Source organism: Gadus morhua, chromosome 15 (assembly GCF_902167405.1).
Source record: "Gadus morhua chromosome 15, gadMor3.0, whole genome shotgun sequence".
In the NCBI taxonomy this organism is placed as follows: domain Eukaryota; kingdom Metazoa; phylum Chordata; class Actinopteri; order Gadiformes; family Gadidae; genus Gadus; species Gadus morhua.
In genome coordinates this window covers 24,804,635-24,827,937 of record NC_044062.1, presented here as the reverse complement: position 1 = coordinate 24,827,937, position 23,303 = coordinate 24,804,635, and the positions used below count along the sequence as shown (strand labels likewise).

General features: G+C 43.4%; 3 long non-coding RNA genes across 3 annotated transcripts; 2 read left to right on the top strand and 1 right to left on the bottom strand.

The window, feature by feature from the left end:
- Nucleotides 1-501: 501 nt before the first annotated feature.
- Nucleotides 502-3,785, top strand: LOC115559468 (uncharacterized). Its single transcript, XR_003979584.1, has 2 exons — nucleotides 502-765; nucleotides 3,657-3,785. It is a non-coding gene; the product is annotated as an uncharacterized LOC115559468 (long non-coding RNA).
- A 10,406-nt stretch (nucleotides 3,786-14,191) lies between these two features.
- LOC115559466 (uncharacterized) lies at nucleotides 14,192-22,110 on the bottom strand. Its single transcript, XR_003979582.1, has 7 exons — nucleotides 21,860-22,110; nucleotides 19,508-19,718; nucleotides 15,243-15,319; nucleotides 15,043-15,114; nucleotides 14,840-14,884; nucleotides 14,384-14,425; nucleotides 14,192-14,227 (listed from the first exon to the last, which is right to left on the bottom strand). It is a non-coding gene; the product is annotated as an uncharacterized LOC115559466 (long non-coding RNA).
- Nucleotides 15,039-20,926, top strand: LOC115559467 (uncharacterized). The gene is made up of 3 exons (XR_003979583.1): nucleotides 15,039-15,125; nucleotides 19,513-19,729; nucleotides 20,359-20,926. It is a non-coding gene; the product is annotated as an uncharacterized LOC115559467 (long non-coding RNA).
- Nucleotides 22,111-23,303: the final 1,193 nt, after the last annotated feature.

Sequence of the window (23,303 nt, the reverse complement as noted above, 5' to 3'; positions counted from 1 at the left end):
TGATGGTATTGGCAGAGGTAGTACAGAGTGCTGTGAGGAGATCAGACATTTCCGGGATGAAAGCAGAGTTGGGTTTTGGGGGCCTGTATATGAGTAGAACAGTCATGGGATGGGGGGGCTTGCATGTGAATGCAAGATATTCACAGGAGGAAGTTGTAGGCAGCACCATGGGGGACAACTCCAGGTCCTGTTTGTGGATGACAGCTAGGCCACCACCGCGTCCAGTTCTGCGGGCTGCCTCCAAGTAACTGTAGCCTGGGGGACAGGCTTCGTTTAGGGCAGAGTAAACCTCTGGCTGGTGCCTGGTTTCTGTTAGACACATGAAGTCAAGTCCTTTTTCCCTGATATGCTCTTCAATCAAGCTGGATTTATTATTTATGGATTGAGTGTTGAAAAGTTCAAATTTGACCAGTGACTGTGGGGTTATTCTCTGTACAGGTCGTAGAGCCTTAAAATCCACTCCGCGCAGGTTGGAATCCACTCCATGAAATCTATCCAACCGGGAGTGCGGGGATCTCGCGATGTTGTGTCTTTTGCCCTCAGCCGTCTCAGCGGACCTGATGGATGTGATGAAGCCGGCAGGCTGACCATAAATAAAGTTTCTCCCTGAGCCTCTGTGAATATATCGAGGTCTACGCAATAGTCCTAGCTGCTTAATGGTGGAAATACAGGGTGGGATGGAGCAATTGTTGTACTTCAGCCGCTGTGGGGCGAAGTACGTCAACATCGAACCAGCCAGAGTGATGTTAGCCTGTTAGCAGCTAGGTACGGACCCGAAGCATCTGGGGAAGAGCTGGGAGGCAGTGCAGAAAATTCACGAGACAGTAGAGACAGCTTAGCAGGTTGACCAGGGCATATTCCTCACCAGGATCACCGAAAAAAACGCCAGCAGTGACCAGGAAAATGTCACATCGGCTACTTGTTTTTAGCCGTTGCTAGGGACGCCAAAATAGCAAGTGAGCTACACGGCTCTTCACAATAACACTGGAACAACTAAAGACAGTCCATAAGCTTGCTTTTCGTCGCTGATGTAGCTTGCAGGGAACCAAGTAAAGATTATATGTCCACAAAAAATCACTTTTTAAAATAAAATTGGCCAAAATTGGCCCAAAAATTGCTTGGAGAAGCGGTGAACAGACAGCGCCAGCGTCCTCTCAAGCTGACGTTGTTATGACACATATATACAAACCTTGCCTGTGTCTTTGCATGACTCCGTATGTTAAAACAGTCTTAGTTTATATTAAGTAGATAAATGCATTAAATGAACAAAAAAATAATAAATCATGGTATAAATCAACAATATATTTATTCTTTATTCTGCTCTTTATGCCAACCTGTCTAGGGAACTGTGCAATTCCCTACGAACCATCTATTTATCTACCTGCCTCACTGACTTTCTAAGGACTTCAACTGCACTTTACCTCGGTTACATTTACATTAGATGCATCAGTTTTAGTTAGATTTATATTAGATGTGTCAGTTTTAGTTAGATTTATATTAGATGTTAGATTTATATTAGATGTATCAGTTTTAGTTAGATATATATATAGTATGTTCGTTTTTTATCATACTGTATATATATTGTTTATGTATGTTCCTTGTCCTATTTTTCTTTAAGCACCAGGGGGGAGCTCTCCCAAATTTTGAGGTACCTGTACCTGTACTTTGACAAATAAAGATCAATCATTCATTCAGTCTGGTACAGGAGAAGACACACATTTTACGCAGATATTTAGACTGAACTTTTTTCCCATTCAATATGACCTCGGTTTAAGATAACATAAATAAGATTTACTTTATTAATCCTGAGGGGAATTGTTGTGTTTCAGATCCAGTGTGACACCTGTGGAAGGTGGTGCCACGAGGGTTGTGTTGGTAGACCTGACAGAGATCATATGTACAGCTGTCCTGCATGCCCCCAGGCTCAAATGAGTCGATGCCGTCCAAAACCGTCCAAAAAAAGAAAATTTTGATAACCATGTCACATGATTATCACGCCTTCCCGTGAGGATGGACACTGTGTATCAGCGACCCTCACAACCCTCATCACCACCCCCCCCCCCCCCCCCCCCCTTCCCGTGAGGATGGACACTGGGGTTTCAGCGGCCCTCACAACCCCCACCACCCCCTTCCTGTGAGGATGGACACTGTGTTTCAGCGACCCTCACAACCCTCATCACAACCCCCCCCCTTCCCGTAAGGATGGACACTGGGGTTTCAGCGGCCCTCACAACCCCCACCACCACCCCACCCCTTTCAACTGTGCATATTGTATACAGTTGTATTGTATATAGTTCTCTGCAAACCTATGGTGACATCATGCCTTCAGTGTGCATATTGTATAAAGTTCTCTGCAAACCTATGGTGGCATCATGCCTTCAGTGTGCATATTGTATATAGTTCTCTGCAAACCTATGGTGGCATCATGCCTTCAGTGTGCATATTGTATATAGTTCTCTGCAAACCTAAGGTGGCATCAAGCCTTCAGTGTGCATATTGTATATAGTTCTCTGCAAACCTATGGTGGCAAAATGCCTTCAGTGTGTCTTGAACAACCACACAAGGTTGCCAATTTATATGAATTTTGTTGATGTATTTGCACTTTTAATCTTGCTGAATTCTACAAGGCAAATTAATTAATTTAAAACTTAAATGGGGCCGTTCCCCGGCCCCATGTAACCACTGTCGCAGACATGAATAATTGTGTCCAAATACAGATATGATGACAAATGACCTGAAAACATTTGGTTTAGCCGTTGCTAGGGACGCCAAAATAGCAAGTGAGCTACACGGCTCTTCATAATAACACTGGAACAACTAAAGACAGTCCATAAGCTTGCTTTTCGTCGCTGATGTTGCTTGCAGGGAACCAAGTAGAGATTATATGTCCACAAAAAATCACTTTTTAAAATAAAATTGGCCAGAATTGGCCCAAAAATTGCTTGGAGAAGCGGCAAACAGACAGCGCCAGCGTCCTCTCCAGCTGACGTTGTTATGACACTTATATACAAACCTTGCCTGTGTCTTTGCATGACTGCGTATGTTAAAACAGTCTTAGTTTATATTAAGTAGATAAATGCATTAAATGAACAAAAAAATAATAAACCATGGTATAAATCAACAATATATTTATTCTTTATTCTGCTCTTTATGCCAACCTGTCTAGGGAACTGTGCAATTCCCTACGAACCATCTATTTATCTACCTGCCTCACTGACTTTCTAAGGACTTCAACTGCACTTTACCTGAGTTACATTTACATTAGATGCATCCGTTTTAGTTAGATTTATATTAGATGTGTCAGTTTTAGTTAGATTTATATTAGATGTTAGATTTATATTAGATGTATCAGTTTTAGTTAGATATATATATACACAGTATGTTCGTTTTTTATCATACTGTATATATATGGTTTATGTATGTTCCTTGTCCTATTTTTCTTTAAGCACCATGGGGAGCTCTCCCAAATTTCGAGGTACCTGTACCTGTACTTTGACAAATAAAGATCAATCATTCATTCAGTCTGGTACAGGAGAAGACACACATTTTACGCAGATATTTAGACTGAACTTTTTTCCCATTCAATATGACCTCGGTTTAAGATAACATAAATAAGATTTACTTTATTAATCCTGAGGGGAATTGTTGTGTTTCAGATCCAGTGTGACACCTGTGGAAGGTGGTGCCACGAGGGTTGTGTTGGGAGACCTGACAGAGATCATATGTACAGCTGTCCTGCATGCCCCCAGGCTCAAATGAGTCGATGCCGTCCAAAACCGTCCAAAGAAAGAACATTTTGATAACCATGTCACATGATTATCATGCCTTCCCGTGAGGATGGACACTGTGTTTCAGCTAACTGTTTTTCCACCACATTCTGAACCATTAGGTCTTGCAGGCAACACCTCTGAGGGGCTTTGTCCAAATGACAGTCCATTTGGGAAAACCTTTTTTTCTCTAAGGGCTAGAACTCCAAATCTCGGATATGTCGTTCTCGGGGCCCCGGGAAATATGTGTAAAAATTTAAGTATCCCTGGCTATCTCGAAAAGGCCGGAAAAGGGGCGTGACCTCCAACAGTACAGTAAATGTAGATAAGACAGAGATTAGTTTCTAGTCCCCATTTTTTGTGGGATGGAGGTGTACATTTGTGGCTTAAGGTGTGTAGACACAGCTGGCCTGTGGCCACGTTTTTGAAGTCTGGGGTCAAAAGGTCAAAAGGAGCCAGCACCACGCCGCTTATGGGATAACAAAAAGTTCATGTTTATTTCTCTCATAACTTTTTGTCATTATTAAAGAGAGGCCTGTTTCTCAGATATGCATGTTGGATGGCTAGGGTGTAGGTCTGGGAAGAACTTCAGGCCAAAATCTTGCAAGCGAGCCGCTGGGTGCAGGTGCAACGAGATGGAGCACTTGCTGAGTCATTTCCTGTAGGGCTGGAGCCACAGGTTGAAGCGTATGCGTCCTTTGAGACCCCCTTTGATAAAAGGGGGTCTCAAATGTTGACCCTCAGTCACCTATTGCATCACTTCCTTTAGGGCTTCGGCCTCCTAATTGATCATTATAGTATAATTGAATGCCCTCTTTCATATATATGATACCTCCACCACTGGGACGTGGCAACAATTCTCCAAATCCATATGGGGAGGGGGGGGGATGCTTGTGGACAGTAGGGGTGTATACTCAACATAAATAGGAAGCAAACTCAGGAGAAGTAATGACATCTCACAAGTATTTATTTAATAAATTGTTTCAAATAACCCTGCCTCGTTAAATCAATGAGCTTGGTGTTTTGCTTTCCAAAATAGGTTATAGTAGAAGTCTAAACTGCAGAAAATAAAAACATCCAAGCTGCCTTTTAAGGATACCTTGGAATATCTGCCTATTTTCTAACCATCGGACCCTAGTTTACGACAAAAACAACACAATTGACGGCAGCTCCTTTGCCGCGTGGTTTTTAGAGCCATGTAAGGATTAGAGGGGGCGGTCGATAGCAACCACCATAGCAACCATAACGGTCAAGTGACTGGATGCAGCCCCGTTGAAAAAAATAGAATACCACCCTACACACTCAGGATATTAATGATATTTAAATTATTATGACCATGTAGTCTTTATTTGCATGGGTTTACAATTCGTTCTGTGTAGCATGGAAAAATCGGAGAAACACTCCCATTCAGAATGCATTGGTTTACATTTCTTTCTTTGGAGCACGGTTATTTTTATATATTTATTTATTTATATATATATTTATATATTTATTTATATATTTATATATATATTTATATATTTATTATATATTTTAGTTTTTCAGGAGGTGCTTCAAAGATGCAAATGTTTCTGCAATAATCCAAAATCCAATGGCAAAACCCGTTGGCTTTTTGTCGAGGGAATCCAGGGCGACGCTCACTTCCGGGTTGGCCCGACCCGGCCCGCGTCGGGCTCGGGCTCGGGCAGAGAATCTAAACACTGACTGGAACTACTTAGCAGGTGTCTGTAGGGCTATATCAGGAGTTAATGCACGCACTGCAGCCAATCAGAATACGAGTATTCCCCCAGTCCGTGGTCTAAACAATATTATTCACGAGTTATAATCAACCCCTACACATCAATATTAATGTTAACCCTGTGTAAATTGCAATAAGAGAGAGATACAATTTCGCACGTTGAGCTCACAGTTGTGTGACTCGTTTATTTAGTAAGAGAGAAACAGGAAATCAAAACGTGCTGAAAGTAAACAAATCCCGCATGGGCTCTGACGTCATGAGACGCTCGTAATCCTTAAAGGGACAGCGATCCCTGAACCACCAAGACAGTAAACGACATGCCTAACACAATTGAAAGAACAACACATAACAAAATACTGTAGGTGAATTATGTTACACTCACTACAACCCATTAAATACGGTGGGATTTCTAGATGTCATGGCAACGTCCGCTCGCGACACTGGACTTGCGATCGAGGCATCGACGCGGACGTTCATTCACATAGCCAAAAACAAGAGAATAGATGGCTAGATAAAATAAACATCAAGACATACAATTCTAAAAAGAACAGATGAAGCAGCTACCCTTTTTTCCTTCGCGGTTTGCCTACAGAGCAGCGCACCTGCATTTAATATATCCGTGTATTGTCACAATTTCTCAGTATCAAAGGTGAAAGTAGAAACGGGTGGCCAAAAGCTGTCATATTGTTAGTTATCACAGACAATGTTAAGTAGAAACGGGTGGCCAAAAGCTGTCATTTGTTAGTTATCACAGACAATTTTCAACAATGAATGATCTGTACGGAGCTCCATAAGGGACATTAGGGAGAACGCTCCCGGACAGAACCTTAATTTGGAAGTCGTGCTTAGTGACACGACAAATAGCCTACTTCCAATTGAAATACAAAATTTAGAAAATAGGCCTACGTGTCCCTGATCACGTTTCAATCGATTAAATAACGTGACAGAGTCACGTATTTTCGTGAGACCAGGTTCGAGCGTGTGCATTGGTTGAATTGCGTGTGTCTCAAGGTGCGGCCACACCAGACGCGTATCTCGCGTAATTTTTACGCGAGATACGTGCGTAAAATGTTGCTTGACCATTTTGTGTCAAAAATGGTCGCATACGCGCAATACGCGCCATACGCGCCTACGTCACTCGCCTAGATGAGTCCATGTCCATGCAAGTGAACGGAGCGTTCCCTCTTCGTCATAACTATCAAACCAAACATCCTTCACATTCACCGAGCGAACATTATGAAAGTAAAATGCACATTTCTCGCTAAAAATGTTTCCATAAAAGCATTTAATGGCGTAACTATGTAACTATTTCCACCCAGAATAAAGATGTTGTCGGCCGTGGCTGCGCTGGAGTCCGAGGTAGGAAACCCAAACGCCGCCGTGTTTGGGTGATAGAGTTTAGATCGGGTTAGATTAAATAATCTCGGATATAAATAACAATAATCGGGTTAAATAACTTCACATGGTGTGTCTGGTGTGTTTCCAGCATTCGTAGTGTTGATCAGCAGATATATAGTCCGCCAAGACGTTGAGGTTGCTTAGTAACCAGAGACTGTCCATGCAAGTGAACGGAGCGTTCCCTCTTCGTCATAACTATCAAACCAAACATCCTTCACATTCACCGAGCGAACATTATGAAAATAAAATGCACATTTCTCGCTAAAAATGTTTCCATAAAAGCATTTAATGGCGTAACTATGTTACTATTTCCACCCAGAATAAAGAAAGTTGTCGGCCGTGGCTGTGCTGGAGTCCGAGGTAGGAAACCCAAACGCCGCCGTGTTTGGGTGATAGAGTTTAGATCGGGTTAGATTAAATAATCTCGGATATCTCGGACAACGGATTCCAAAATGGCGCCTATTCATTCCTTTGTAAACTGCTCAGTGGCGCAGGGTAACATCAAGGAGCGATATGCTACCCCATCATGGGTCTATGGCTACGCCCTATTTCATGACGTACCGGATGCAGAAATATAGAACGCATGCCCATCCCCCCACTCCGGTCCAACAACAATATAAAATGATACCGTAATGCACCTGTTCTTTGTCTTTGGATCTTTTGAATAAATGGATCAATACATGATGAATCACAATGATCGCAAGCAGAGGACCTGTGAGAGTTATTGAGCAGCAGATGAACCAGTCCAAAAATCGGACACGTTAACGGAGCACTGAACTAGGCCCTCTCGGATGCCATTTGTTTCACTACGTCTCCTTTCAGCTGCACACCCCAGCTAATAAAACGCTTGAGGTGGCGTTTTCAAAAGAAAAAACATAATTTTTTTTAGGACATGGCATGAAGGTAATTATGAGCCTTTGATTGATATCCAGAAATTTTTTGCGGAGACACATTCCTGTTCCCCACTTGCATTGAAGTGAACAGAGATATCTACTTCTGGGTCCCATGATTTGAGGGACCCGTCCACAGCCCGCTTGAACAGCTGCAATACCAGGCTTGGCCGCTGAGCACTGGTGGATTGCGGAAGTATGCAGTGTTCCTGGGGGATTGCATAGGAGGAGGCTTCATGGAGGCTTCCATGTTCTTCTGGTCTATGAACTGCCGAGTCTATGAACTGCCGAGAGGGACAAAAAGCACTACGTGGTACAGGAAATGCAAACACGTTTTCACTCTGAGCCAGCGTGAATGATGACTGAAATAATTCACTATCTTGCTCGAGGAGTAATTACTCATACATCATTAGCTTACACTAATGATTCAATGCAGTTTGAAATCTGTTTGAAATAATGAACCTCATCATCACTCGAATGAGGTAGTATTGGATGTCATGACACAGCTTCTTGGCACATACTGCCCACCGTAGTTTTTGAACAAGCAAGCACTATTAGTTTGAATGCAATGTACAATTTTACCACTAGATGGGAGTAATTTTTACACAGGGTCCCTTTAACGCCTCGTTTCCACATACGTATGTTTTTCGTATCCGTGCTTCCGTAAATTTACGGAAGGGGGCGCTAGTGTTTTACGTACGGACATGAATTTATTTACGGTCAGCCAAAAAGATTGGGGAACGTATGATAATGGCCGTTTTTAGGAGACCGGTACTTTGGAACATGAGGATCGACATAAGATAAAAACAAAACCAACCAGGCTTGGAAAGAGATCGGCGAGGAGTTTGCCTGCCAGGTACTTACATGTTTTGTGAAAAACATAAAAACTTCCATACGGTATCTCCGTAAAACGACGGCGAAAGTTACATTTTTTGAACGTGTATTACGGACATACCGGACAGAAATTTTACGGAGGGGAGGAGTCTCGGAGGAAAAACGGACATTACGGAGAATCACATAGGAATGAATGGACTTTCGGTCGGAGACGGTTGGATCGCATACGAGAATGTACGTATGTCAGGCCAAACTCCTCAGCGATCTCTTTCCAAGCCTGTTGGTTTTGTTTTTATCTCTGTATATGTCGATCCTCATGTTCCAAAGTACCGGTCTCCTATCCGCTTATCCGGGGTCGGGTCGCGGGGGGAGCAGCTCATGCAGGGGGCCCCAGACTTCCCTTTCCCGGGCCACATTGACCAACTCTGACGGGGGGATCCCGAGGCGTTCCCAGGCCAGTGTTGAGATATAATCTCTCCAACTAGTCCTGGGTCTTCCCCGAGGTCTCCTCCCCACTGGACGTGCCTGAAACACCTCCCAAGGAAGGCGCCCAGTGGGCATCCTTACCAGATACCCGAACCACCTCAGCTGACTCCTTTAAAGGAGCAGCGGCTCTAATCCGAGTTAGGGAGACGCCAGCCACCCTTCTGAGAAAACTCATCTCGGCCGCTTGTACCCGCGATCTCGTCCTTTCGGTCATCACCCAGCCCTCATGACCATAGGTGAGGATAGGAACGAAGATCGACCGGTAGATCGAGAGCTTTGCCTTGCGGCTCAGCTCTCTTTTCGTCACAACGGTGCGGTAAAGCAAACGCATTACCACCCCCGCTGCTCCGATTCTCCGGCCAATCTCACGCTCCATAGTACCCTCACTCGCGAACAAGACCCCGAGGTACTTGAACTCCTTCATTTGGGCACTCATTTCCTACCCGGAGTAAACAATCCGCTGATTTCTCCTAACATCTTTTGTCCGTAAATAAATTCATGCCCGTACGTAAAACACTAGCGACTCCTTCCGTAAATTTACGGAAGCACGGACACGAAAAACATACGTATGTGGAAACGAGGCGTAAGGCCCATTCACACCCTACGGCAGGCACGTGCAGAGGGGGGGGGCTATGGGTGCCCGAGCCCCTGCCCTTTTCTCTCTGAAGGACCAAAGTGCCCTTTTGAGTGGTCATTTAAATTTTCAATGCTTTGTAAATTTACACATGAACAATTAAACATTAACATGTGAATCAATTATTCGAGAGTAAAATGTCTAAAAGTAATAATATAGAAGCAAAGTTTGTACTTTGTAGCCTCTTTTACCGGCGCTCAGTGCGCTGCTGCCACTGGGTGACGTCATAGGCTATCAACGTGACCTTTCACCTTTCCCTGCCTGCAAGATGCGCTTGTTGTTTTAAAGGCCCACTATGCAACTTTTTTAGCCAAAATTACATTAATTATGCAGGTTGAGAGTTATTCTGATGGTTCTACAACCATTGCTGGGTCGTTTGGTGGGTGTGTCATTGCCCCAAGTTGCTTCTCCAAGGAAAAAGCGAATATGCAACTTGCTCTGTTCGGACAGACACAATCCGGATGTGATGCAGCATAAGTATCCAATCGCGCCTCGAAAATGTAGTCAGATTGTAGTTTCGAAAATGCTTTACGGCACAGACACACCCCCAAACATGGCACCGGTTGTATATAAAAAGCCAGTTGCGAGGCAATTGTTGCATTCATCATGGATCCATCGACCGATAAGGGACCCAAGAGGCGACTGTCGGTGGAACAGAAGGAGAATAAGAAGAAGTTGGACCAGAGAATAGACCAGACACGAGTGAACCTAGGGCGAGCTTTTGCGGAATGGCGTCAAGTAAGGGAATCCGAAGACTTCAAAACGGACGCCGACTTGGCTTTGTTGCTGTTGAAATTGTAAGTAGCCTACCCTTGGGTGTACTTCGTCTTTGTAATGTGGTTTGATAGTCTGTTAAACAATGTGTTGACGCGACCGTTTTATTGTGAGCCCTGTATGTGTTTAGCTTGGTTTCTTGATGGCTAGCTCGCTAGCTAGTGGGGGTTTAGCGTAGCAGTCACTTGCTACCAAACATATTGTCAGTGTTAAAAGAATTGCTGCATCTGGACACAAAACTGAGATCGCATAGTAGCCTATAAATTTACTTTTTCTGATTTTACATGAAATAAGAATAGCTCAGAAGACTACCCATAGTGCATATTAAAAAATGGACTTGCTGTTTTAAAAGCATTTATTTTAATCAGTGGTATCTGTGTCTGATGCTTGTGTGGTGTGACTGAGTTTTGGCAAACATACCGAACAGTACATCACTGAGGACAGTGCTTTTAAAGGCTTCCTTGAAGCCTTTCCCTGCCCAGTTGAAGCGACACGCCAGGTTATTTGTTAGGCCACTCTGCAACATCCTTCTTACGGCCTCTTTTGCAGTGTGCCCTCCAATTAGACTGAATGTTAAAGGTCCCATGACATGAAAATCTCACTTTGTGAGGTTTTCTAACACAAATATGAGTTCCCCTAGCCTGCCTATGGTCCCCCAGTGGCTAAAACTTGCGTTTGGTGTAAAACTAGCACTAGCTGTTCTGCTCGCCTTTGAAAAAGCGGAGGCTCAAGCGCGCTGATTTGGAATGTCTGTTCTCATGACGTCATCATGAATCTCAGCTCCTCCCCTTACTCTGCCTGGCCCGCCCAGAGATGTTGGCCCGCCAATGAGACTCGACCGTGCGAGCGCCACATGTGTGTGTGTGTGAATACACACACTGTACGCAAGTGTTTCTTGTCGGTTCTTTGATGTGTCTTGTATTTCCACAACGAGACTGTCGTGGGGGTTATCTGAGCCATGGTTGAGAAGGAATTGGGGGAAAGGAACTTTGGTTTGACTCGCTGAAGTAGCCTACATGAACTGCGACATGCCGCCGGTTGCCGCGAGGCACCATCGCCCGGCAGCGGGCAGCCAGCAGCAGGCAGCGCGCGGTTCAGTCGACTTCAGGTTGATGTGAAAGTGGAAGAACCAGAGACGTCGCAGAACCCGACAAAGTCGTTTGTGCAGGGCCGTAGCACCAAATCCTGGGCCCCTATACTATAGGTACTACGTTGACGGGGGCATGGAGCGATTGTTGATGGGGGGGGGGGGGGGGTATGGAGCGATTGTTGACGGGGGGGGGAGACATGACCGATAAGTATTTTTTTTTTTTTTCATGGGCTCCCCCCTCTGCCGTGGGCCCCCCCACAACTGTCCCCTTTGTCCCCGCAGTCCGTCGGCCCTGCGTTTGTGATTCATAATATCGTCTGGACTGGCGCACACAATCTGTTATATGATATAGATATCTATGTATTATATGATATTATTTAGATATAGAGCTCCAGGACTGTAACGCAAGTGGTGTACACTTCCTTGTTATTTGGATAACCGTTCTGCTCTTGGTGTGATGGCGCATAACACGTCGGACTCTCGTCTCTGGTATTTCTACAACGAGACTCGTATTGGGGGTTATCTCAGCCAAGATTGAGAATGAATTGGGGGGAAGGAACTTTGGCTTTGACGTGGTTCAAGAACATGAACCACGACAAGGAGGAGAAAGGGATCTTTGCCGGGCAGCGCTTATGCACCTCCGCCTCCGGCGGTGGTCCCTCAGCGGGGCTCAAGCGGGAGACATTCGCCGCCAACAATCCCTTTCTCCTCCATGCGCCATCACACCAACAGCAGAACGGTTATCCAAATAACAAGGAAGTGTACAACACTTGCGTTACAGTCCTGGAGCTCTATATCTAAATAATATCATATAATACATAGATATCTATATCATATAACATATTGTGTGCGCCTCCAGACGATATTATGAATCACAAACGACTTTGTCGGTTTCTGCGACGTCTCTGGTTCTTCCACTTTCACATCAACCTGAAGTCGACTGAACCGCGCGCTGCCTGCTGCCGGCTGCCCGCTGCCGGGCGATGGTGCCTCGCGGCAACCGGCGGCATGTCGCAGTTCATGTACTTCAGCGAGTCAAACCTAAGTTCCTTTCCCCCAATTCCTTCTCAACCATGGCTCAGATAACCCCCACGACAGTCTCGTTGTGGAAATACAAGACACGTCAAAGAACCGACAAGAAACACTTGCGTTACAGTGTGTGTATTCACATTGATGTGGACGTTGAAGAACCAGGAACGTCGGAGAATCCAACGCGGTCGTTTGAGATTCATAATATCGGCTCACACAGCTTTTGGCCGTGATAATATATATTATATGATATAGATATCTGTGTAGGCTAGATGATAATATTTAGATATAGAGCTCCAGGACTCCCGTGTGTTCTAGAATATTTACAGAACACGGCTAAAGGCTGAGTGCGCCTCGCCATTGCGATACATCCACTGTAAACAGAGCGCACGGTACCGTGGCTGCAAGCTGCTCAGGGCCACACCCCCACCCTCCTCCTTGACACGCCCACCGAAACAGCGCATTTGGGGGAAGCTCAATGTGCGACTGGCTCGGAGTGGCTGTAACTCTGCACCGCGGCTGAATTTCGGGAACGTCTTTGAATACTGTGTTAGTTGCCCACTAATACCTATATTAAAGAATACATAAAATAGCATGTCATGGGACCTTTAAGATCTGACAAGACATAATAAACCAACAAACAAACAAGTGAAACATTGATAATTGTAACATGTATAATTACAATATCTCCCAAAAGTGAATAGGCCTACACCCCTCCCATTTTTGCAAATATTTTATTGTATCTTTTCATAGGATAACCCTTGGCATGAAACTTTATTATAACTTAAACTAGTCATTATACGTATTGTAGAGAACTATAGATTTATTGTCCTCAGAATATGACTAAAAACACATCCATTAACAACTAAACAGCTGGCCACATAACTGAGTACACTTAATTATGAACATGACCATTGCGCCCATAGTGACAATAAATCTATCATAATCTACAAACTCTACACTGAGTTCTTTAAGTTACATCAAAGTTTCATGTCTATGGAGTTATCCCATGAGAAGATACAATAAAACATTTGAAAAAATGGCATAGGGTTTTGTGAGATACTGTATGTACCAATTTAGGTTAGGTGAACTCCTCACTGTTTCACATAATGAGTAATGTGTTAATTTTGTTTTGAAAGATAATTCCTACAAATACTGGGTGATGTAGTGGATGGCTGGAAAAAAGAGGTATGGTTTTATTCATTTACACATATACTTTGACTAGCTTTTGGGTAGTGCAGATTTGTACCTACCATCTTTGGTTTTTCGCAGGGGGTTTCTCTCATAACAGCCTCTGCTAATTGAAAAGCGTCCTAAGCGCCCTCACTTCACTCCCCAGGTTGGTAATTTCCGCTTTCATCAATGTATTTTCTTCCAGTACTTTGGAAAGCAGCTCCACGACTTTAGATATTCCCATATCTGTTCATGTAAGTTACTTATTAGAAATGTTTTCTGGGGTTTGGTGTACTTTGGTGTACTTTCCCATTTCATCTTAATTATAATGTGTATGATAATGATGAAAAAATGGTTAGAATGTTTGTCTCCTCGACTTAACATGCAATAGCTGGTGGCTTGGTTGGACTGTATCTATATTTAAAAGTCATTGATTAGTGTCAAGTGTCAAGTATTTTTTTCAAAGTAGTGTATTTAAGGAAGAGTTTGTAAGATTTACCTTGTAAGAAATTAATATAAATACATGTTCAATAAATACATGTTGAAATTAGGTGTTCTACTGACGCTTACCTAGATGTAGTAGCTCAAGTCTCTGGCTGCCATTTGATTGAGCTGGAATACAAAAATAATAATTTCATGTAATTGTGTGTAAGTTACAATATTTTAAGTTTTACTTGTTCAACCATCAGTTAGCCTCATATCGAGGAAGTTCGGCTTGGTCCTGGGATGCCAACAACAGAGGTGTGTGTGTGTGTGTGTGTGTGTGTGTGTGTGTGTGTGTGTGTGTGTGTGTGTGTGTGTGTGTGTGTGTGTGTGTGTGTGTGTGTGTGTGTGTGTGTGTGTGTGTGTGTGTGTGTGGTGTATTCTTTACTGCACAAGAGGAATGGCTTTGTATGCAGTTGGGTAGTCCTTCAACCATTCAGACCAACAATGAAATGTGTCAAAAAACGTGTTGGTGAAGCAATGATCAACGGGGCAGATGGGGAAAACTATGTATGAGGAACAATTATTGATAAGTAAAATTACCTCTTTGGGTGGTCGATGGCCCAAATAGCCACTCACTATTGATGTCTGAAAAAAATTAAACACTTCAAAACTGAATAAGAGAGCCAAATGGTATTTCTAACATTTGTGTTAAACATGCTGTTGTTTCAAATGGTGCTTCAAAGTACCATTTGTACTGGCATTAACCAGTAAACACATACAACATATTTTTTAGCCCCTCCTACCTGGCCCTACATCTACAGATTGTCGGGCTGTTTTCCTTAGGGGGGGTGGTGCCTCGTCATCAGTGTCCACACCTTGAAGCATAGTAAGTGCCAGTTTAATTTCAGACTAAATGGGCAGTCAAACAGCCGTTTCTGAAATATTTATATTTTAATTTCTAAAATGTTTCATTGCTGTTCAGTTTAACTCTAAAGGTCTGCACCTTCAAAAAAGTGTTGCGGCGGGCCCCTAGTGGTCTGGACTCTTCCAGCTGGCTCCTGCAGGTAGCGTGAGTTTGGCCTTTGGAACAAAGCAAGGACAGTCATGGCAGTCAGTGGGTAACACCAGAAATATTAACAGAGAACATATACATTTATGCATTTAGCAGATGCTTTGAGCTGAAGCGATTTACAAGAGGACTAACATTTAAGCTACAACACTATTTAAAACCTTGCTAAGAGTGCCAAAAAGTGTCACTAGTCACCCGAACACTGTCTGAAGTTTAAGTGCAATAGAAAGATGGAAGAGAGTGCATTGAAAGTTAAAAAGTGTTAGGACAAGAGTCATTCTAGGAAGAGCTGAGTTTTCAGGAGCTTTTCGAAGGTAGTGAGGGATGATAAGTTGCCTGTGGATGGTTCAGAGAACTGCCTGCTATTAGCAGCCACTTTGTCAGTAAAGAATGAAGCATAAGGGTCTGCTGTGAGGTTTGTAGCAAGAGGGGAAAGGTTTAGTAGATATTTGAAAGTAGAGAACAGTTTCCGGGTGTCAGTTGTATTGTGAATCTTGTCATTGTAACAAGACCTTTTCGCTGCTGTGACATTGTAAGCAAAAGATGATAATAGTTACTGGTATTCCGTTAAATCTGATAGGTTGTTAGTTTTATGCCATTCTCTCTCAGCAGCCCATGAGGTTAGAGCGCATCGATTGAAGGGAGCAGTGGCGATTTTAGCCTGAAATTTCTGATGGGGCAAATTGATATGACGTCATATTACGTCAGAAAAATAGAGGTAGCTGATTATTATAACAGTAGGCCTACGTATATAGACCAGTCAGGTATACTATGGGCTGCATTTTGAGTGCCAGCAGGGGGCAGACATCCTATATAAATACATTTCACATGCTTTAGCGCTCAGTACGACACAAAGATGTTGCCTATAATAATAATAATAAAAATTATAATAATAATATTGCATTATATTTTAAACGCAAACGTTCCAAAGAATCTCAGAGCGCCAACATGGTACGCACTATAATATAGTGTAACGACCTCGCCGGTGACATAATCATGTCGAGTCATTAGTAGTTGAAGGTAGTTTTAATGAACCAAAAACCAGGTCACTGAAACCCGTAACGTTGTAACAACATTGTCAACATTGTCACCAACAGCTGAAAACCGGACCAAAACAAACCCCGGTTACCCCGGCAACCCCCAACACGGTCTCACTCGCGTGCAGGCCCCCACCCTCAGGTTCTTCCAAGGCCCTCCCCCAGCTGACCTAATGATTCGCCCCCACGCTGAATGACAAGAAGAACATCACAATACATGCACATAGAACAACTGGCATAACGGACAACGAAATATAATGTAACACATAACACACAAACTATGTAACTGTCCCATGGTCGCTACAATAGCATTGATTAAAGTAAAACAATTAGACAGACACATAGATTCAATAACTTCAATAATTTATTAAACAAAAAAGACGATCTCCTTCAGCTCCAAAAAAAAAAAAAGGTTTTGACTCACCAATGCCGATCACTTAAAAAGGAAGTTGGCTCGACGGTTCTTTGCTTGAGCAAACCTCTCGATTACTTTGTCGTTAAAATCCATCAGTCCATTAATGAAGGTGTTTTCAATAGAAAGCATGGAGAGGGCGTTCAGTCTCTTCTGTCCCATCGTGTTCCTAGTGAAAGTCTTTATCCTTTTCAGCGTTGAAAAGTTCCTCTCAGACTCCGCAGACGTCATGGGGGTTGTGATGATGATGCTGAGTAGAGTGCAGGTTTCAGACAAGGCCTCTTGCAGGTTGTTGTCGTGAATGGCTTTGAACAGCCACAGTGCAGATTTCCCAGTCCACCAGTTGTGCGGCAATAAGATGGTCACTCTGTGAGAACCGGTCTTCCACTTGCGCAATCATCGTATCACAGGCCTCCTTCATCACGGCAGGCGTATTTGTTTTCCTGCGCTTTGATGTGCCCGGCTCCTCACTGGCTTGGTTACCAATCTCATCTGCTTTCTCTCTGATTTCTTTCACGTGCACTTTGAAATTCTCCACTGCACGATTCACCCCAGATGCGTCAATCTCTCTTTTCTGTAGTATGCCATACAAAACAACCACTTCTGGCATAACTCTGGCAAAGAACTCCAGCAGCTGGAGAAACGTACGATCCCGCAGGTGAATGGAGAGGCCGAATGCCTCGCTGATGGACACCTTGTCCCATCCTGGTTTAGTGCGAATGTTATCCAGACACTCCAGTATATCTTCGCGAGTTTCCCATACCACATTCACGGTCCTGCTTTTAAAATTCCATCGGGTGCCGGGTGGCAGCGGGATCCGCCTGTCCGATGTCTCTGCCAGAGCCGCCGTTCGTTTCGGTGAGGTGGAGAAGAACGTGGCAAATCCAGACAGATCAGCAAAGAACACCTTCAGCTCACTGATCCTGGATGCACATACTTGCTGCAGAGTTAGGTTCAGCTGGTGTGCGTAGCAATGTACAAATATTGCGTTTTTGTAGCTTTCCTTAATAAGTACTTGCACGCCGCCTACACTGCCACGCATAACCGCTGCCCCGTCATAGGTTTGGGCTATGAGCTTGTCATTCAGTCCCAGTGGGTCGAGGACATGTTTCATAGCAGTAGAAAGGCCAATGGCAGTTTTGTCCTTCACTTCAATGAACTCAAGAAACCGCTCTGTGACGCTGCTGTCCACCATGTATCTCAGGACTATGACCATTTGCGATTTGCATGAGGCATCAGTGGTCTCATCCGCCTGGACAGCTACAAACTGGGTGTCCCGCAAATGCTTGGCCACCTCACACCTGTAGACCTCAAACATGCAATCCAGGAGTTCGTTCTGAATGGTGCTTGATGTCCCCTTGAACGTAGGCTCCGAATCGTAGTGACGTCTCAGCCTGGTGTCGCCCTCGCACATCGTTTAAAAAATGCACCTAAAAATGCCTGGGTTTACAGAGTCGGCCGACTCATCGTGACCACGCAGACCCAGTTCACACTTCCCACACAGCTTTAGGCACGATATCAGTCTCCCCAGTACATATCGGTTTTCCTCCGCCTGCTTGTTGTGCTCTAAAATGCACCGCTGATAAGCACTGTCCAGCTGTGCCATGATGTTGACCCGTCCCAATAGTCCCAATTTCATGGCGCAATTGATATGAGCTTTGCTACTTTCATGCTTTACCGTTCTTGTGGTATTTCCAAAAAGAAGGCATGGAAAGCAAAACAGTGCTCTTTTTGTTGTGCTCGCAGTTAGCCATGTCTTTCTTTCAAACCACTCCATCTTGAGATTTCGGTTGGTTTTCTCACCAGGCTGGTTCAGAATGAAGTCGTCTGGTCTGTGTGGTCCCAAACGTTTTATTTCTAATTTTTCTTCCGGCGGCAATGTGCTGAATTGCACCCTCAGCAAATAATCTACGTTATTCATTGTTATTCATTCATTAAAAAACTACCGATAGCGAACTCTTCTGTAAATCTCCTGTAACTCCTGATCTCACTCTCACTGTATTTTTTTTTTGCTTAGTCTCAGGGTAGAGTTTTCGCGGGTTTCGCATTATCCAAGTCTACATTACGTAGAATACGTAGATTACGCAGTTAACGTCTAGGGGCAAATTTGAAATTGCCCCTAGCCTCAATGTTAACTTTGGCCGGTGTGGTTCACGCTCATTGCTGTTTCTATGGTAACGGTGGGGCAGCGTGGGTCTTTGCCCCTCCGGAAACAGGAAACGTAAATATAGACAACGTTCATTCAAGCAAGCACACAGGCAGTAGAACACACGAATCAAATTACTCCAAAACAAGGCTATAATGCTTGTGAGTCAAGTTTATTCACACAAATATGTACGCTACTTTGCATATAAAAATATATATATAGTTTGCCACGAAGTAGGAATGGATTGCGCCTTCTGCTCAACAGCGCCATCTCGTGGGTCTGGTGGGGCACTGCCCCACCTGCCCCTAATGTAGAAACGCCACTGGAAGGGAGTCGTTTATCCAAGGAAGGGGCTTAGAGGGTTGGGAGGGTCTGATGGATAGCGGGAATGTGTGGCCCCATTCACCTCTGGAGAGGAGAACATTTTTTGTTTTTTACCTTCTTTTCCTTCTGATAGGGTCTTGTCTGATGTTAAGCACTGTAAGGACTTTTTCAGGTAGTCCTTTGCCTTAACATATGTTGCTGAAAGGGAATGGCATGCATTAGTGAAATTGAGCAAGTTGAATCTTATAGAAACGTTTTCATATGCAGCATTTTTCCTTACCACAGCTAACCAAGACCCTCACGTCACCGTGCACGTCCCACGCTGCACCTGGAGGAAGGTGGTGCGCGACTGCCTTCTGGAGGCGGATATGATCATAAGAACTAGGAGGCCAGAAACAATTCCATGACTCCCCTGCCTCCTCCAACCAGCTGCTTGGCACTATGGTAGTGCTCCTATCTTTGAATTCGACGACCTTCCACACCTGTGCCATCTGTCAATGAGGTGAATGAAAGAAAATAAAAAATCGCTGTGTTTTGAGTGTGAAAAATAAGCTGTAGAAATATATTTGGCCTATATATCAGTCGTTGTTGTTATATATAACATAGTGTGTATGTTGCAAGATCAACAGTGATCACAGTTGATCAGTCTCAGAAATATTTGGCCTGTTAAGCCCTTTGAGACTGTAATGGTGATTAAGGGCTATACAAATACAATTTAATTGAAAATTGAATCACTATCATAAGTGGTGAGAGAACTGCATACACCAGCTTAACTTGTGTGAAGACGTACTCTGAAACCTGTCGTCTCTAACTACTATCTAAGCCTAACTATCTACAACCTAACTATCTTCAAAGGCTTGCCGGGCTCGAGGCAAATGCCCCCTCCCCAGAATTACCTTCACAAAGACAAAAAAATAGAAAGAAAAAAAAAAGCAGAGTATACAATGCTACTCAGCTGAAGCACTCTAACTACTCAGATCATTCACAGCTGATTTACAGCAGTTTGTCACCACTCAGATATATATTTTTTGGCTATTCGTTCATCAATTCGATTTTAGGACTGGTGTATTTTATATAAAGAAAAAGTTCAATAACAAAAAATCTTTTTTTTCTTTCTTTTTTGGATTGCAGAAGACAAGGAATTAGGATTGGTGAAGAAGAGGGATGGCAACATAATGGTCTTGGTCTGGAAAAAGCACACATTTTCTGCTGACATCCCCAAGGAGCTCAACCTCAAGATCATCTACCAACGTATGGACCTGAAAACAGCCTATTCGAGGAGGGGCAGGGATATGTGAAATGGGATTCCTTGTACCCAAATCGTCTGTAGATGATGAAGACTGACCAGAGGATAGCACAATGTTTTGGACCAGTCCAATATCCTGTCCTACTGCTATGCAGTTGTTCCCAGTCTTTGTTGAAAATCTGTTGTTGCTACCTTTCTGTACTGTTTGGCAGTACTGAATTGCAGAGGCAAAGGACCATCCTGGTGTATGTCGTACAAAAGGGGTTGCTTACTTGGAGGTGGAGTAACAGTTTGATGCACCTCTGACAGTCTCTAGACTACATGTTGTAATGGTAGTTGAGGCTTTCGCAACATTTCAGATGGAAACTGGGTTACCATCTGAACAATGCCAGTAAGGGGACTAGGTCGCAGGTGGTGATCTGTGTCTGACATTAAAGCAAAGTCTTCGTCTGATCTAAGCCTGGCATTTATTTCAGGATATGTCATTTTATTTTGCCACACGCCAACTTGATTGCACTTGTCACACCCAGAGTAGCCATTGTGGGACTTCATCTGTTTGACAAAAGCACGTGCTGGAGCATCACAAATGAAGGAGCACACCATCACCTTTAGAGGTTTACCTCTGAAGGTCACTCCATTCCTCAGTAGCTGGGTAAGGTCATTGACAAATTCTTTGAGGTAGTCATACACACTAGATGGTTTTCCAGTTCCACAAAACAAACCAATAATAAAAGCGTTTTTTGTGTAATCACAATCAAGCATCGCCAGAATTGGCCAAAACTGAACTTTTGAACTCTTAGAAATGGGTAAACCGTCGATGTTGAATTGTAACCGAATTGTCTGAAGGCAGCTATAGGCAAATGGATTGAATTCAATTTTGATAAAATTCCCTTAGCCAATCCAAAATGGTGATATTCACCACCACCTAATGCATGCACAGCTATTTTCTTTTGAGTGCCAAGAAGTGTCCTGGCATCTTTAGGCAGCTCAGAGTGGTGTACTCTCAATATTGACAGAAGAGCGGTAACTGCAACAAGAGTAATGCCAAAAGTTGATGCCCATTGCATTAGTTTAGCTTGTAAACTCATTTCCTCAGGCTCACTTTCATCAGAGCTGGATAACCCACTAAAATCCTCTCTTTCACTGGCATCACTGTCTGTAGTGTTTTGGCAAGGACTGTTCTCGAATTCTGAAGTTGTCCCACACAGTGCTAGATCTGGTAAGCTAGGGGGGGCATTTTCAGCCTGATTAACTGTAATTAAATGTAATTGCTGCAAAATCTCGTTCTCTGTCTCCCTTGCTTTGGACACGACTCGCCTCCTTTTACTCCAATAAGAGGCCATCTCTGTGTGTATCGGATACAATTATGAAATGCAAGTTTGATACCTTTTCTGCCGTGAGCTTTGAATGGTCTTCAGTGTCCCATAAATATGCAAATGAAGAAGAAAAAAAACACAAAGTTAGTTTTGATGGCATAGTGTGACAACAATGAATAGTTGCATTTAACCCTTTCACATGCAAGTGAAGAATCCCCCTTCTAATAATGTATAGCCTATTAAGGACCTATTTCAGGATAAATATACAAATACATTCACTTTGAAGTGTAGAAGGTCCTACAGGCAGCTGTAAAAAAACTAAGATATACTATTTATGAGATGGCTTGCAGTGTGCTTATCTGACAGGATTAAAACCGTGCATTCTGTGTGAATGTGTATTTGAATGTTAACATTTAATAACATTTCGTTTTTAGTTATGTAATAATTTGAAATGGTATTGCCCAAGTCCCTTCAAGTTGAAAAAGCACATGCATTCTTATTATGGCCACACCTGACGTACTAAATCAACTGCGATCAGATTGGTTAAAAAAATAGAGGCTGCGTGTGATTTCAGTTCCGGTTCAATGCATTTGTAATGAGGGGGCACACTTCTGTGCTGTGTGCACATTAGTCGTCGTTGCCAGCAGGCTGCACCCGACAGCCAAGGAATTTACATGTGGCATAGCAAGGTAAGCAGCAGAATTGTTTCCCAATTAAGCGTAATTTAGAAATGGAGTTGTAGTATTATGGTTTCATGAAAGCAAGGACAGCACTCAGTTGCTTTCGAAACTTTGAATCGCCAACAACGGACGTTTCGGGCCGCGCGCCCTTCAGCGTGTAATGGCTTCTTCACGGCCATTACACGCTGAAAAAGGGAAACGTCCGTTGTTGGCGATTAAAAGTTTTGAATGCAACAGTGCTGTCCTTTCTTTCAGGAAATAATATTACGATACGTTGGATTCAGCACGCAGTTAAGTTATATAAAGAAGTCTAGTTAGTGTGAGCGCGTTACTTCATATATTAGATTTTTTTCTTGCCCTTGTGGAGGCTTGGGTGAAGGGGGTCATTAATATTTGGTTTTATTTAGTATTATGGTACAATATGTAGATGGGCCGACGTGTCCACGGGTCGATTTCCCGTAGTAAATTGATCATTTTAATGATTTGGATTTCCCCGCGACGGTTTCGCGGGATTTAGCTGCTAGAGGTGGAAAGTAACGAATTACATTACTCACGTTACTGTAATTGAGTAGCTTTTTTGTGTACTTGTACTTTTTTAACTACTTTAAAATGTGTAATTTTACTTTTACTTAAGTACATTTTCTTTGGAGTAATGTACTTCGGTACATTTTACAGCACAAGCGTTACTGAGTAAAAAAAAATCTCACTGAAACTGGTAATGAATTATGGGATGTAATAAACTGAACGTTGAGCCCCTGCGCGCCGGCAGCTCTAGAATTCTAGCCTAGAACCTAGTTCTTTTATAAAGAGTGTTGGCGCGTACGACCTGTCTCT